At 34.9% G+C, this 18232-nt stretch overlaps 1 protein-coding gene across 33 annotated transcripts in view; it reads right to left on the reverse strand.

The window, feature by feature from the left end:
* LOC149562788 (calcineurin B-like protein 4) overlaps positions 1-18232 on the reverse strand; it is a 91655-nt gene that overhangs the window by 30700 nt on the left and 42723 nt on the right. The window lies entirely within an intron of this gene.

Below are 18232 nucleotides of genomic sequence, written 5' to 3' on the forward strand. Positions count from 1 at the left end.
TAAGGCAATAACTAGGAAATAATTACCATCAAACTTGTAGTATATACAGTGATCAAATTTGGATCGCACAAATCTCAAACTCAATACATATGTATCAAACTTCTGGTATCACATCCTAGGACTTTTTCTAAACCATACAAGGATTTCTTCAATTTACAAACCAAATGACCTTTACCTTTCACCACAAAGTGCTCTAGCTATGTCATATAAATTTCTTCCTCCAAATCTCCATGAAGGAAAGTTGTCTTCACATCCATCTGCTCAACTTCTACATCATAAGCTGCTGCAATAGAAAGTAAAATTCGAACGGATGTCATTTTGCTATAGGAGAAAAAATTTCACCATAATCAATTCCTACAACTTGGGAGTAGCCTTTTGCAACCAATCGTGTTTTATACTTCTCAATGCTTTCATCTGAACCCATCTTCCTTTTGAACACCCATTTACAACCAACGAGCTTTCATCCTTTAGGCAATGGTACAAGGTCCCACGTGTCATTCTTCTTAAAAGCTGTCATCTCTTCTTCCATGGCTATTTTCCAAGACTCTGAATCATCCGTACCAAGAGCCTCTTCTACGGATTTTGGTTCATCAATATTAGCATTCAAAGCAAATATACACCTCCAATCATCAGGAGAATATCCCTACCTTTCTGGTGCTTTTCTCTGTCTACTAGACCTTCAAACAAGATCTTGTTCAAGTTCAGGTTCATGATCAGGTTTGCCCTCTTCCTCTGATGATTCGGAACTCGTAGAGCTCTCTTCAGCATCTCGTCTTTGTAAGGGCGTCGATTCAACATTCTCAAGTGTAGCAGGAAGTTGAATCACATTTTTCTTTTCTTCCATCTATTCTAGTTGTACTGTAATAGAAGAAGGCTTAGTTTCTCTAAATATAACACTTCTAGAATAGAATACCTTTTGTGCATCAAGATCCCAAAGCTTGTATCCTTTCACACCATAACTATATCCGATGAAGATACATTTGATGAATTTGAGTCCATTTTTGCCCACTTCTCCTTAGGCACATGAGCATATGCCTCACAACGAAAAAAACTCTCAAATATCTAAGTGAAGGCTTGTGGCCCGACCATGCTTCCCTTGGTGTCTTATCAACAAGAGCTAATGTAAGAAACATGTTTATCAAGTAGCAAGCAATGGCTACAACTTCAGCCCAGAACTTTTGTTCTAGTCCAGCTCCACTCAACATACTCTTAGCCTTCTCCATCAAGGTCCTATTCATTCTTTCTGCAACTCCACTTTGTACTGGAGAATACGGAGTTGTCTTCTCTCTTTTAATACCACAATATTTACATAATGTGTTGAAATCATTGGAGCAAAATTCACCGCTATTATCAGTTCTCAAACACTTTATCTTCTTTCCACTCTGCAACTCAACCATTGCTTTAAATTCTTTGAAACGGCTGAAAACTTCAGCTTTACTCCTAAGGAAATAAACCCATGTTCTTCTACTGAAATCATCAATGAAGGAAACATAATAAACTAATCTACCAATAGAAGGAACGTCAACTGGACCAAATACATTCGAATGGATTACATCCAAAATACACAAGGACTTATGAGAACTTGAGTAAAACTGAACACGGTTTTGTTTACCATAGATACAATGCTCACAAAAATCAAACTCAAGATTGCAGTCATTCAACCCATCAACAAGATTTTTACTTTTTAAGGTTCATAGACCTTTCTCACCTATGTGGCCGAGTCTCTGGTGCCATAACATAGTCTTCTCTACAAGAAACTTTGATTCAGTAGATAGAGCACCCTTGGATACCCAAAAACCACAACCATCTATTGAAAGAGAAACCCTCTCCTTCTCCAACAAAGTAGTCCTCTTCACAATCTTATCAGAAGTACTATTGCACTCAATCATGCATGAATCAAGCTCATACAATGTACCCAATCTACTTCCTCTTGCTATTACCATATCACCTTTCACCATTTTTACACCTGCTTTAGAAAACTATACATGCACACCCGCATCTATTAGTTTTCTAAAAAATAACAAATTCCTCGCTAGTCTTGGGATATGCAAGACACCATTAAATCTTCTAATTCTACCATTAGAAATGTCACAGAAAAACTTCCACGACCAACAATAACAAGAACTGAGTTATCATCCAAATACACCTTACCACCAAACTTTTCATACTTACTAAATCAATTTCTATTAAGAATCATGTGAAAAGATGCAATTGAGTCTATCAACCATCCATTGTCACATGCATGAGTGGCCAAGGCTATGATGAAAACATCTCCATATTCCTTCTAGGACTCAGAATCAGAATCTTGCTTTTTTTTTCTTTTCCTTCTCTTTACAATCCTTTCGAAAGTCTCCAAGTTTGCCACAATTCCAATAGATCGCCTTGGACTTGGCAGGAGATCTTGATCTCCCCTTATTCTTGGACTTAGAATGGTTATGTTGCTTTTTGTTCTTGCCTCTTTCTTTTGGTCTTCCTTGAACACTCAAAGCCTCTTTGGCATTCAGAGAGACCTTTCTTCCATTTCCACAGAAGTAGAGAACCAACAATGTCCTCCATTTTCAAGACAACTGAAGTGCTTCCTATGGCCATGACAAGGCTATCCCATGAGTCTAGCAATGAACATAGCAAGATTTGACACCTTTCTTCTTCATCCATTGACACCCCAACTGAGGTCAATTGAGTCACCAACATATTAAAACTTTCAAGATACTCAAAAATTTGTCCACCTTCCATTCTCAAGAAATACAACTTCCTCAAGAAAATCTTGTTCACTAGTGATTTTGCTTGATAGATCTCACTTAGCTTCTTCCAAAGCTTCTTAATGGTAGGCTCTTCATGGACATTAATCAGAATCAAGTCTACAAGACAATCTGATGAGGCCTTCAGCTTTTCTATCAGTCTCATCATATTGTGCGACTAAAGTCGGACCTCCGAGCCTCAGCTTATTCTCATCAATCACATCCCATAAATCCCAATCAATCAATAGATCTTCCATCTTCAACGTCCACATCTCAAAGTTTGTGCCATCTACATCAATCCTCTCTAATATGCTTGTTATCTTTGCAATCCTACAACACAGAAATGAAAACCTTTGCACAAGCTCCCACTCAAATCTTGATTAGCTCAAAACACCCTATACCCAACAAATAGAACCAAAATTGGCCAGGCTTTGATACCACTTGTAAGGAAGCAAATGTGCATGGAATCACTTCCTACACTAATCTTTGAGAGGACGATTATGCAAATTCAACTAACTATTGCAAAGATATCAAGAAATGCATAATAATATAACCAAAATAACATTGAACGCATTACACAATGATTAACATGGGGAAACCTTTTCGGGAGAAAAACCCCACCCTCTAAAACCTGCACAATGTATTCTGAAATCAAGAAGATTACAATACACTTGCAATGCAAGTTCTTACAGAAGCGCATCACCACAACTCAAACTCGGACTTGGACTCAGCAAGACATTCTAGCACCTAGTCTTGCAAACAGAACTCAATGATTCAAACACCTCCCCAAGCCCTCCTTTTATAGTGATTTACAACTTGGAAACTATTTGTGGTCTTACAAAACTATGGGCCAAAACCATGGGCAAAACAACCATGCCACATGTTACCCACTTGTCATTTGTAACTCCAAGAATTAGCGTTTTCGTCCATAATTTTGTCCTCTAGTTTAAACCCCCATAAAAGTCATATAATGAGTTGTTTATACTCTAAAAATACCCTCTTATATTGTACTAGGGACTAGACACATTTTTAAAAACTCATACACATTTTTCCAACTTATAAACATGTGGAAAACTACCACAAACAAATTCTATAATTTTCTACAATTTTCTGGAAAAAACTTGCAACGCTGAGACATAATTCTCAACATCATATACATTGCAAAATTTGTTGTTTCATTTGGAATACTAAGCATTCAATTTTGCATGATGAACTGTTCATAAAACTCACATCAACACCCTTCATGTTGCATCATTCTCTAAAATGGGAACAATTGAACCATTAATACTAGATGAACACATTAAATAGTACATCCTAAGGTATGAGAAAGGACATGTACATCTAAGTATGCAAAGCAATAGTAGAACTAGTCTTACTACGCTCACTTTACCTTCATCTACAAATAGGGGCAAAGTGTCAAACACATCTACCCAATACAACTAAGGCTAGGTAGTAAAACATCTACCCAAATGCAACTAAGGATAGGTACTAACACATCTACCCAAGGTATTACATCATGATTGGATAGGGACAAACACATCTCTCCCATATCAAAGTCATGAACATGGACACACATCTACTCACAAAAATTATAATCGGGGACAAAGACGTCAAATCATAGTTAGCAACTCTTGTGACTAGGGACAACCACTTCCAATCATAATCAACTACTCCTATGACTGTGGCAAAATACTTCTAAACACAACATCTTGTGAATGAAGACAAATACATCCTTTCACAAATAAAAAAGCATTGTGATTGGGGACTTGCACATCCAACCACAACATACAAAGCTTGAGTAAGAATTCCTCGTTACATATGCAGCCACCATTACAAATCATTGCCACTCTAATCACAAATGATATGGGATAGTTAGCACTGCCACCTGGAAACCAATCTTGGCTTTGGTCATTTTGGCCCAAATAGTTTTGTCCCTAATGTAATTTCATGGCCCCATCACTAGTGACTGACAAAAGGTCGTTCAATATCTTCCAGCCTCATGTGCATTAATCCTCTAGTTGGTTTGCTAATTACTCAACAAATTTGGATATTGAGGCCACCTCAACAGACTCAACAAAATTATTAAGGAAGTTAAGACAAGTCCCATAGGGAATTCTAAATTTTGATAAAAACAAGATCAATAGTTCTTTTGATGGCACAAGCAAAATGTATGCAATTATTAATAAAACCCAAAATAGAAATTTTGGCATATAGATTGTCTCATTTCCCTGAACCCCTTCCAATGTAACCACAAGTGAATTTGGAAGAGTGAACGCTAACATCAAAGTTACAACATACTAAGAAAGCTAGCCAAGTGAGAAACGTGGCACAAAACGAAGTGGATTTAAAGTCGTGTATGTGACCTTCCACCTTACAAGCTCAAACTAAAATCATGTCAAGAGAAATTTGGAGCAAATTAACCCAAATAGTATATTTGTTTCAGCCACGCCATCTTCAGCAATGAAAACAAATGAAGGAGAAAGATTATCAATGACTCAAAACAACTCATATCCAACTTTGGATTTCTATGTATAGCATATCATGAGTTTTGATAAAGTAGTTTAAGGGATGAGGCGTCGCAAAACTGTTGCACTGTCATGAAAATCATTGTGTCAAACAACTTATCATTTTGCCTTCCAACACCATTTGAATTATTTCTACTACTGATCCACAACTTAATTTAAAGCAAGTAAATGTTACAAAGATCAATATTTGTGCAAACACTGCACAAAACCTCTCGTCGCTCTTCCTTTAAAATGTTCTTGAAAAATTCCTAAACCGATACAAAAACATAAAATAAAATTTACTATACTCTCCTAAACTACCAACTACCCTATCTGCCACAACTTACATCACAAAATCTCATCTTCCTAGGTATTCCTGTGAGGGGATTGCACCCAGCCCTACTCTGACACCATATTAGAAAAATAGAAATAGGAAGCAGGCACACAAAAAATTATATATATTATTGTTCTCTCACATTTCGTTGAATACATCTTTATAGGATTTTTTAGAACCTATTTGGGAAGTCTCCAAATATGAGTCATTTTAATAACTCGTATTACTAAAGGAGGTGCAATGGTTGCACTGATTTCTAGCATATAAGTAAATAATGTTAGAATGTATGGCTTAAAAATCACTTGGAATATGACTTAAAAAGCACTAAGCATTGCAAGCTTTATACATTTTCATAATATATTAGTTTTGGCATGCTCTTCAAATAATATGCATTCATTTTGGCTACTCTTGAGGTACTAAAGGCTGAACTTGCTTAAGTATAGAATCTTATATGAAGCATATTATATTGAACATGTACAAAGTCTTTCCCAATAAATATATCCTCCTCTAATGAAGTTGGTATTTTGGACATCCAATTTACAAGACTCGTGAAGCTTACCTTATATAAAATTTCAAAATTTATGCTCAAGAGCTGATTGTGCTTCTAGGTCTTGTACTTGGTAAGAAAAGTTTCAATTGCTCTATTGTTGGAATTATCTCCCTTAAAATATTCTCCACATATTGCCCATTTTGTTTTTCTCCAACTGTTGCTTATATAGAAAATTTGGATAATCCAACTCCAATTTGAACTTTGTTCCCTCTTAATATCATCCATGTGTTTGTTTAATTCTAGTAACACACTCTTGAACTCATTATTTTCACATTATTAGCATTTTGAGGATAACTGAAAGGAGAAACCCCATACCACAAATGATTTGTCCCAACATGAAAGAAGCCACATTTCACAAGACACATACGAAGAATAGCCTGCCACATAACTCACTAGAACTATATAGTCCCAACAATATAGCCATACATAAAGGTAATGGGATACCGACACAACAAAAGGGTACCAAAAAATTTCACAAGGAAACACCACAGAGAGCCCAAAACCCTCGTGATGAACATGAAGCTATCACATCTCTAGTCACCATAAATCCATAGTCCCTAGTGAGGTGCCAAATTTTGAACAACTGGCAAAGATACACAAAGCCAACACCAATAGATACATTTGGAAGATATGGATCCCCCATAAACTATGTTCATAATAATAAAGCCTCTGCTAAGGAGAAGCCCCTCATAGACATAATTGTATATGTTGACGTTCCTCTTCAAGAGATGTTCCAAAATGCAAACCAATCCATACATAGTTTTAAAGGAAAGAGGGAAACTCAATAAGAACAAAATTCTCTCTTTGTATACAATCATGGCATGCAACTTTCAACCATATCTACTTCATACTTCTCTAAATCATTTATACCACATCAATTTTACTTGTATAAATTTTCCTTCTACAAATATTTCAAATAATTCTAAATTGTCTATTATTTATTTAAAAAAATTAAAACATATTTTTAGATTAAGTTTTAAACTTGAAAGCAATATTCTTATATATTCAGTGTAGTAGTTAATTCAAATTTAGTTAGCACTCATTAAATTCTTAATTAGATTTTATTGTAAATTATTTAGTGTTTAGATTAAATTGAGGATGGTAATTCAATTCATTAAGATATAATCTACTTAATTTTTTTAGCTTTACACTTCCACCAAAGCCTTGATTATTCATTTATTATTATTTGTTAAGATTAATTATTATATGTTAAGCCTAAATGGACTCAAACTCAAAATCACCTAGATAAGAGGCTCACAATTTAGGGTTGTGTTGTAGACTCTTGCCTTTCATTCAATACATTATTACTGTCATTATTTTTAATCAATTTTTAAAAAACTAAACTAATTATTTTTGTGACTTAAGTTAGTTATGTTTTATATTAAGATTTACGTTAGTTATTTTTCAAATTTTATATATAATCATATATACATACTAAGAAGTTAAATTTAAAACATATAGACTAATTTTAATTATATTATATTAGTAATAGATATATTCATAATATAAACAAAATGATAACATCTTTTTTTAATAACTATATTATTTTGTATTTGATGTGAACAAAATATAATGTGAAGATTATGTAATTTAAAATTAATTTAAAAAGAAAATATTATTATATACAACATGATTGTCCAATATTAAATTATATTACTTTGAAATATAACATTTTTATTATAAATACTATCATTTGTTTGAATAGCTTACATATATTTGATCAATAGATATTAAAAAATGTACAATATCTAATCTCTTAAAATTCAATGTGAATATTATATTAAGAATTTTTTATATAACACTTTATTTTTAGTAATTATGAACTCCTAGGCTAGAGCCTACAACACAATGGTAAAATTGTGAGCCTCTTATTTAGGAGGTATTGGGTTTGAATTTATTCAATCTTAATAAATAATAATAATAATTAATGACAACACAATAATAATTCACCTTGGCTTTGCCTCTTACCAATCAAAGAAAATTATGAACTTCTATTATTATTATTTATTATTTACTAAAAATCTATTTCTTAAGTAATATGATCTTTAATCAAATTTAATTATATTTTACAAGAAAAACCTTTTCACAATTTATTTGCCACACAAGGTAGTACGGTATCTGGGTTTTGGTTGAGGGTTCAAAATTTTCCACACCAAATCTAATTCCAACACTTCATTTGTGGTTTCAGAGTGTCAAACCAAGGATCGAACACATGGCCATTCCATCACCATTAAAAACTATTTCCAGGCTTTGTAAATTTGCACCATTTACCCCACATTTGTTTTGTGATGGGAGATACCACGGGGCTGTATTACCTCATGCCCAGGTTGAGCCTTCTCCCTTAGAATCTCCAACCACACGCAGCACTGGAAATCACTACTTCTGACTCCCCATATGGTCCAACCATTTTCAATCACCCGGACTATGCCTTACCTCAAACTTCATCAAGTGTCCACACACCCGACTGCCTAAACATGCACTCTTGCAAAATAGAAGCGCATGTTGAACCACCATGGTTCTTATCCTTTGTTGCTTTACACACACATCCTCAAGCTCTAAGCTCTACCCCTATTCAAACCATGTTGAACCCCTGCATAGCCCTTTGGTATCATTGCCTTGGCGTCCCCCATAAGACAACCTTACTCCAACACCGGCCATATGTGATCTCAACTCCCTAAGTCCCTTGACCACTATTGATCTCCATTGCGCCAATCCTTGAATGCTCAAAACTACCACAATTCCCCTTGTTCAACTATGCTGACTACCAAAGCCAAGCATTGCACCACTACACCGCGAATCACCAAAACTCCCTTGCTAAACATTACATCCACCCTAAGTGATTTGGACAACTAAGTCCTCCCTTGCTCACTTTGCATACTACCAAAGAATACTTGACACTACCCTAGCACCTCAGAACATCCTAGAGTCCTCCAATCCAAACTAGCATGCTACCTCAACACACCTCTGTCTCCACGACACTCCATCTCCTATTGGTCTCACCTAGCTCACCATGAACCTTGAAGCCCAACCTTGTTCCCCATGGAACTGTCGACTGCCTTAGCCAAACACTGAATCCAAACACTAATCCCCAACTACTCGACACCATGTCCATGTCTACATGCCCTCATTAGTGACCACCTTGCTCTCATGCAACCATTGCACTCAAACCAAACCTTCATGCATACACGCAATCATACTCAACCCACGGCTTCCTTTGCAATACAAGACCTACTTGAGTACCATGCCTTGGTTCCGTGATCCACCCAATCCCTTGGACGTTGTACTCTATTTCCAACTTAGGTACACCACCATAGCTTCACCTGTGAATCACTTCACCCATTCCAGTCATGCACTACAAGCCATCACTTCTAGCCATCTAGCATGACTCACCTCTTCAAGCCATGTCCAACAACCACCTCTTCAATTACTAGACATGGATATACCTCATGAGTCAGCTCACCATGAGCATTTCCTCGGAACTCTATATCCCAATCACCATACTGGACCACCAAGGCCTTTGAGATCCCATCCCAATGGAAATCCAACCAACCAAGCAACCTGGATGTGCACCCAATGCCACACCCCTTTGATATCGCTTTGCATAGATAAATGGCTTTGCAATACATACCCCACATGACTCACCATAAGCCCCCAATCCTCCTACTCAAACAAATTGTTTGCCTACTACCGCAGGACTAGGTACTTGCATCCCCAGCTTTTAGACATTAGATCCGCTTCACTCAGCTAGGGACCCTTGCCTTGTTGCCAAACCTCACCACATCATGATAAGGTGGAGCTACTCTTCTTCGCTCCTAAAACTGTGTCACCTCTATCTCATCCGGAGACTTGAGGGAAGGACTACTCTTCTTCGTCTGTCTTGATGGAGGTCGACTGCCTAAGCCGCCCTTGATGCACACTGACACTTAGCCTCAGCGGTTACACCTCAACTGAACTCCATGTCTTGCCTACACCACAAATATGCTAGTGGGAACATCACATAGCACAGCACCAAGATTGCACCTTGGCTCGGTTCCACATCATGCCTACACCACTACTATGTTAGAGGGAACATCTCGTAGCATAGCCCCATTGGTTACTCCTTGGATCATGTCCCGGAGAAGACCCTATGCCACAACTACGTATGCCCAGCACACGACATAGCCCCATTGGATACTCCTCAGCTTGGCACTATGCATCGCCTACTCCACACTTATGTGCACCGAACTCTACCTCACAAGTCCATAACCTTGGAATTTCATCTTGTGAATCAACAGCCCCTTACAAGATAATTCACAAGCGGAAGAACTATTTTCATCGAATTAGTTTCAAATTTGTGGGCAGCAATAAGAGAGCGATGTCCAAACAAGACACCCCATACACCGACAAAGTCGGTGGCCAAGTTTGGGAGGTGGAAATGCAAAGGTAAAGGCAGACCAAACAATAACAAGTATCAAATCTGAGAAGTCCATTCCAAGCAAGATGAGATGCTGAATGGTTTCCAATTGCGGTGTAAAATTGGGTACAGAGATTCATGATGAAGGTACTTCAATTCCTCAACCAGGCCCTACACAATTCTCAAGCACATAGTCAAGCTGAGTGTCTTCTCTTTAGTATGATCAGCCAAGATTCAATTCAGCATTATCTCTATAACCAAAGCCGTGGTCCTTGAAACCCAACAAATGCTCAAATTTCAGCAATCAAACTCTCACTCCTTGCAATTTTGTCTTTGAATCTCTTCATAGCTACGAATTGTTCCCAGCCAGATATATATAGCTTCCCTTAGAGCAGAGAATGAATCATATAGAAAAGTTGCCCAAAAAATGAAGCCATCAAAGGGGTTGTATAGTTGTGATGTTTGAGTGCTTGCTGTCTGGAAATTTCTTGGATGTAGCTTGAATCTGCCAGACAAGTTTAATGTCACGTTTTCTGCTAACGTCTAAACACAATCATGTGCTTTCCCTGATCCTTCATTTTTTCTTTGTGCAAATGTTGAAAGGCTCACGCGGCTTAAACTTGATGAATAAGTTTACAGTGGCAGTTTATGACTCTTTTTTTTTTTTAATGTCAGCAAACTATCATGTAAGACAATACAATTCCCACAGGTGATTCCCCCAAAAATAGCCTATCCACTAACAATCTCACTTAATTAGTTCCCCGCCTAGAATAGCTATGTGAGTTTTTATTTTAGCTTAAATTTATTTTAACATAAAACACAACCAAGCACCTTGGTTCCCCTGTGGATTCTCATATGAGGGACCCATAGGGGACCTGAGGTGCCTAGGCAGTGAGAACTTGGGACCAAATTGGGATCTAAACCATTCCTAAATCAGACCCATACGAATAAGGGGGGTTCTCAAGGAACCCATAACATAATAATGAAGGTTAGTAGATGTGTAAATATCATCTATGATCAATAAATCTGTGTCATTTATGGGTCCATGTGCAGATTGAATTCCTCATGCTCCCTTGAACAAAGAGATTATTGGATAGGATGCTTGATTTTGAAGAACTGGGCACTAGCAATAATTGGTCTTGAAATATCTTCAAGAGGATGAAAATTTGTATCCAAATTGGAGTGTTACACAAAATGCTTCTAATCATTTAGCATAAGTGGGACCATATGAATACACCATCGTACATAGTTGTTATTGTACTTGATCCAAAAGTCGTAAATGGATAAGCCAATAAGTCTGCCTAAATTGATGACCAGAAGGCCGAGGTAGGGTTTAAATGTTAATCAAATCATTCGGATATCCCCAATCATTAGAAAGTTAAAGCAATATAACCTCTTGGATTTCTTGGTATTGAAGTCTCGAGTACCACAAGTTCAAATTGAATAAATATCGAGGAATTTTCATTATATGTAACTCAAATTCACACAAGTGAATTTCATATTAAATTATAGTTTTTCAATGTAAATTTTTAACCCAAGCACAAAGACTATCCGATTTGGGGTTGTTTGTTCACTTCAAGCTTGTTAAATAGAAATTAAATCAAGTGTGGTGTTAAAACAAGATAAAATCTCTTTCTAGATTAGAATATGATGAGTATCAAAAATTATGTTAAAAGGAATTATTCTTATGATCCTTTTTACACCGAGAGGCGTTCTATACAATGGCAGCACAAATGCCCAGCACGGGAATATGCCAAGATTCCTTGTCAATAAAAAAGAATTGGGAGCAGTTACAAACTTCCAAATTAAATATTAAAAAAAATTCCCGAAATAATAGCTGGCCGAAATAATAGGAAGCCAAATGGAGGCCGAAATAATAGGCTCGAAAAAGTAGGGCCCGAAAAAGTAGGACCCGAAAAAATAGGGGCGAAATAATTTCAATATGATTTTTTTTTTTGTTAAATATAATTTTGCATGCACATTCATGCTTTTTTTTTTGCGGGGAGTGGGGGAATTTGAAACAAATTCGTGGAATGTGAAGAGACGTCTGTTGGGGGATATGAGGAGCCTCTCAGAAGTTATAAAACCAAGGCTCCTCATTTCATTTTCATTTTATGTTTTTGCAGGAAGGAAGAGGTGGAGGTTATTGGAGGATTAGATTGGAGTTTTTGAATAGGAGTAAATTGAAGTTTTGGAGTAACATTTTTGCAGGTGAGATTTCTATTTTTTATTTACATTTTCATTTAGATTTAGATGTAGAAGTAAATTGAAATTCAAAATTAGTTATAATATTCTACTTTGATTTATATTTCAATTTTAATTAATTTCATTTAGATTTAGAATTCTGTTCATATGACCAAAATTGAGGCCACTAGAGGACCTGTGCAGAGTTTTTCGTGGAGATAAGCATGTGGGTACTGAATCAAGGCACATTAGGCCTCTTGGAGATGTAATTGCGGTGACTTCCATGGCTTTTTGAATCGAATAGGGCAATCTAAACAATCTCAGATCTGAAATTCTTTTTTTCCTTTTCAGCCGAAGACAGAACAAAGATTGCTTCCAAGAAATTTTGCAGAGTTTAAGATTTGATTGCTTATGGCCGACTATTCTTGGTAACTGATATTTCTATTGTATATTCCCGTGCCCAGCACGGGAAGTTTTAATCTATACAATTTATTTTGTGCATTTAGTGCACAAACTAAAGAATGCATATGCAATCAATTTTTTTATCAATCTTTATGATAGCTTTTTTTTAAAAATAGAAAATAGAAATTATTCTTTTATGTATGTAGAAAAAAATTAGAAAGATTTTATGTATGTAAAAATTTAAAAGAATTCTATATACATCTAGATTTATTGAAAAGAATTCTATTTACATCTAGATATTTTGATTGAAATAACCATAATGTAAAAACAAAATATAAAATAGAAATGTTAATATATGTATGTAGAAAAAATTAGAAAGATTGCATGCATCTAAAAAAATTCTATTTACATCTAGATTTTTTTAGAATGGAAAAAAATGGATAATAGAAATATCAGTTGCATGTTTGTAGAAATAAATTAGAAAAACATGTATCTAGAAATTAAAAAGATTCTATATGTGTCTAATTTTTAGATTTTACTTTATTCTAAACTAATTATTGATGGATATATATTTTAAAAATATTTATGTAGTTTAAAGTTTAGATTTTAATTAATTTGTATGCAAATAGGAAAAAGAATAAATATTTTATATATATGTAGATTAATTTCTATTTTTAAAATTTACAAGTAAATGAGTACTTTATTCATTTAAAGTAAACAAGTTTTTAAGTAATATATTTTTATTTTAGAAATATATTAATCATAATGTTCATTTATTATTACTTATTTAATATACTTACTCTCAAATCTAAGACAATAGAAATGATATTTTATTAACTTTGAAATAGGGAAGTGTTAAGCAAGTTCGTTTACAAAAATACCAAAAATATATTTGGTCTTTGATCAAATTGGAGTTAATATTAGAAATATAAATATGATCATTAACAATTAAGCTAAATTCAGTTCAAAACAATAATGTTATTTAAATTTAAATAAAAATTTTTGAAAAGAATTCTATTTACATCTACATATTTTGATTGAAATAACCATAATGTAAAAACAAAATATAAAATAGAAATGTTAATATATGTATGTAGAAAAAGTTAGAAAGATTGCATGCATCTAAAAAAATTCTATTTACATGTAGATTTTTTTAGAATGGAAAAAAATGGATAATAGAAATATCAGTTGCATGTTTGTAGAAATAAATTAGAAAAACATGTATATAGAAATTAAAAAGATTCTATATGTGTCTAATTTTTAGATTTTACTTTATTCTAAACTATTTATTGATGGATATATATTTTAAAAATATTTATGTAGTTTAAAGTTTAGATTTTAATTAATTTGTATGCAAATAGGAAAAAGAATAAATATTTTATATATATGTAGATTAATTTCTATTTTTAAAATTTACAAGTAAATGAGTACTTTATTCATTTAAAGTAAACAAGTTTTTAAGTAATATATTTTTATTTTAGAAATATATTAATCATAATGTTCATTTATTATTACTTATTTAATATACTTACTCTCAAATCTAAGACAATAGAAATGATATTTTATTAACTTTGAAATAGGGAAGTGTTAAGCAAGTTCGTTTACAAAAATACCAAAAATATATTTGGTCTTTGATCAAATTGGAGTTAATATTAGAAATATAAATACGATCATTAACAATTAAGCTAAATTCAATTCAAAACAATAATATTATTTAAATTTAAATAAAATAAGCCATGTTTACTTTGAAACATCAAACAACTAATTAACTAATACAATAATTAAAATAAATGAATCTATTATGACATAGAAAAATATTTTCGAAGTATAATTTCTTTGTTTTTGAATCAAAATGAGTTTTTTTTTCTACTTGAAAAGATAAACCATCCTAATTGTCATCCTTAGTTAACCCTAACAACAACCCCTACCTTAGCCCTAGCCCCAACAATGATGTACAATATAACTATAATCCAACATTAAACTATAATTATAGCACTAAAACATATCCCTATTGATATAACGAAAATCTCAGTCCAAACCATAATCTAAACCAAAAACCTACACACTAATATTGGTTATAGTCCTAACCCTAAAATCTAACCCTTAACCATAATGTAAAAAAAAACTCCAAAATATTGATCAAAATCCTAAACCTACCTATATGGATAACCATGATATTAAACTCTAAATCTAGTCCCAAGGTCCTAACCATGGTGTAAACCTATAACCGAACTCTTAAAAAATTTACTAATCCCTGATCCTAATCACATTCCCAACTTTAAACTTGAACCATAAACCATAGTTGTAACCATAATCATAAACTTAAACAAAACCCTAACCCTAAAGGTACAATCATAAAATTAATCATAGCTTAGACCCTAATCCTAGCACAAACCACAATCATGACCAAATATAAATCTTCACCTTACCCCTAATCATAATTTCAATGTTAACCCTAACATTAGTTTCAATCCTACCATGATATGAACCCTAATATACACTTCACCTTGATCCTCACCCTAATCTTAAGTCTAATTAAACCTTGACTAAAACCTAATCTAAATGATATATCTAACTATAATCCTAACTGTAATTATCATACAACCCAATGCTAACCCTCATGTATATTTAATCCCTAATCTTAACTCTAAATATTCTATAAACTCCAGAATTGACCTTGATTCTAACCGTAACCCTAAAATCTAAATTGTAACCATAGCATGAAAGGTGGGGACCCCCGCTACATGGCACAATTCTGGGTCTTGGAGCCTTGCGAAAGCACTACAGAGTGAGGAAATGTCATAAAGGTGACATGTAGTAGCATGATGCAATTTTGGGCTTTAGAGCATTGCAGAAACAATGCAGCTTAAGGAGGCGCTAGAATGGAGACTCATGGAAAGAAGAGGAAAGACATTCATGTCGCTGGCAAAAAACTATGAAAAGAGATAACATGATGTCTTAACCTCCCACAAAAAATACAAGGTTGATCCCAAGGGGGAATTTGGTTTCCCCAAAAATGAATGATGGTCATCGATGAAGGTCTTCCTCTCGAAATAGACAGCATAGATGCATCATGAATCCTCACCAATGAAGGATTAAGTCGCAACCGTCGATGTAGATTCTCCCCTCAAAAAGGATGACTGAGATGCAACGAGGAAACTCCTCCCAATGAAGGATTAAGTCACATTCGTCGATCAAGATTGGCTTTATTTCCAATGGATGACTAAGATGTAGTGAAGAGATTCCTCCCAACAAACAAAGCAGATAGCACAAAAGGTGTGAACCCCCTCCATGGGGCACAATTTTGGGTCTTAAAGACTCATGAAAGCATTATGGAGTGAGGAAATGTTGGAAAGGCAATGCGTGGTAGCATGATGCAATTTTGGGCTTCAGAGAATTGAAGAAACAATGTAGCATGATGATGCATCAAAATGGAGATGCATAGCAGCATCTCGTGCAATTCTAGGCTTTAGAGTGTTTCGAAGACACTAGCATATAAAGAAACGTTAGAATGGGAATGCATGGCAACATCTTGCACTTTTGGGAAGATGGGACGATAGCTCGCGAAGAAATAAGAGTTATTGAATCTCGCAGCATGAATCAACCCGACCAAGAAAAAATGATCCAGCGTGGTCAATGAAGAAACCGAGCCAACACAAAATGTTAGCCACCAACTTTAGCGATGTTAACCCTCTGCAAAGAACCTATCCCATTTAAGGTCTCTCAGATCAGACATCAGTGATGGGTTGAATAGGGGGAAAAAATAGCACACAATGCCCTCCTAAATGAAATTCTAAATGTAACACTAATAACCACAGTCCTACTTCTTTCCCTAACCTTATCCATGAGCGTGGGAATATACATATTATTATATAGGGCACCTTATATAATAATAAATATAATCTAAAATCCCAACCCTTACTCCCCTCCTAACTATAACTGTGACCATAAGAAAACTTCTAAATATAACCCTTCCTCTAACTCTAACCATAACCCTAACCCTAACCCTAACTATAATTGTAACCCTATCCCTACCACTAACTGTAACCCTGAATCTAACTCTACCATAATTGGACTTTAACCCGAACTATAACTATAACCCTAAACCTAACTCTAACCTTAAACGTAACCATAACCGTAACCCAAAACCTAACCCTAATCATAGCTAGGATTCTAATACTTTGTCTACCCCTAACTCAAACTATAGCCCTAACTATACCTCAAACTCTAACCGTAACTCATATTCTAACCCTAAACCTAACCCTAACCTTGACCCTAACCCTAACCCTAAGCCTAAGCCTAACCCTTTGTCTACCCCTATCTCTAACCCTAACCCTAACCCTAACCCTACCCCTAACTCTAACCCTAAATCTAACTCTTTCTGTAAATCTAACTCTACCATAATTAGACTCTAACCCTAACCCTAACTTTAATCCTGACTGAAACCCTAACCCTAACCCTGACTCTAACCTTAACCCTGACTCAATCCCCTTACCCTAACCTTAACATTGATATAACTCTCTCTATATATAACCCTAACTCTAAATATAAACCTAACCCTAACCCTAAATCTAACTCTAACCCTAACTGTAAGCGTAACCCTACCCCTACCCATAACTCTAACTGTAAATCTAACTCTACCATAATTGGATTTTAATTTGAACCCTAACCCTAACTCTAACCCTAACCTTGACTCAAAACTCTAACCCTAACCCTAACTCTAACATTAACCCAACTGTAAAATTAACTCTATTGGTAACTCAAACCCTAAAACTAACCCTAATTCTAACCCTAACTCTAACTCTAGCTCTAGCTCTAACCCTAACTCTAACCATAACTCAAACTCAAACCCTAAACCTAACCCTAATCCTAACCCAAATTATAACGCTCTGTCTACCCCTAACTCAAACTATAACCCTAACCCTAACTCAAACTCTAACCCTAACTCATACTCTAACCCTAAACCTGACCCTAGCCCTAACCCTAACCTAGAACCTTACCCTAACCCTAACCCTAACCCTATCTATAACCCTAATCCTAACCCTAACTCTAATCCTAATCTTAACCCTAATTCTAATCCTAACACTAACCTTAACCCTACCCCTAACTCTAACCATAAATCTAACT

Source organism: Cupressus sempervirens, chromosome 4 (assembly GCF_028749045.1).
Source record: "Cupressus sempervirens isolate cs-2001-9-10 chromosome 4, ASM2874904v1, whole genome shotgun sequence".
Lineage (NCBI taxonomy): Eukaryota > Viridiplantae > Streptophyta > Pinopsida > Cupressales > Cupressaceae > Cupressus > Cupressus sempervirens.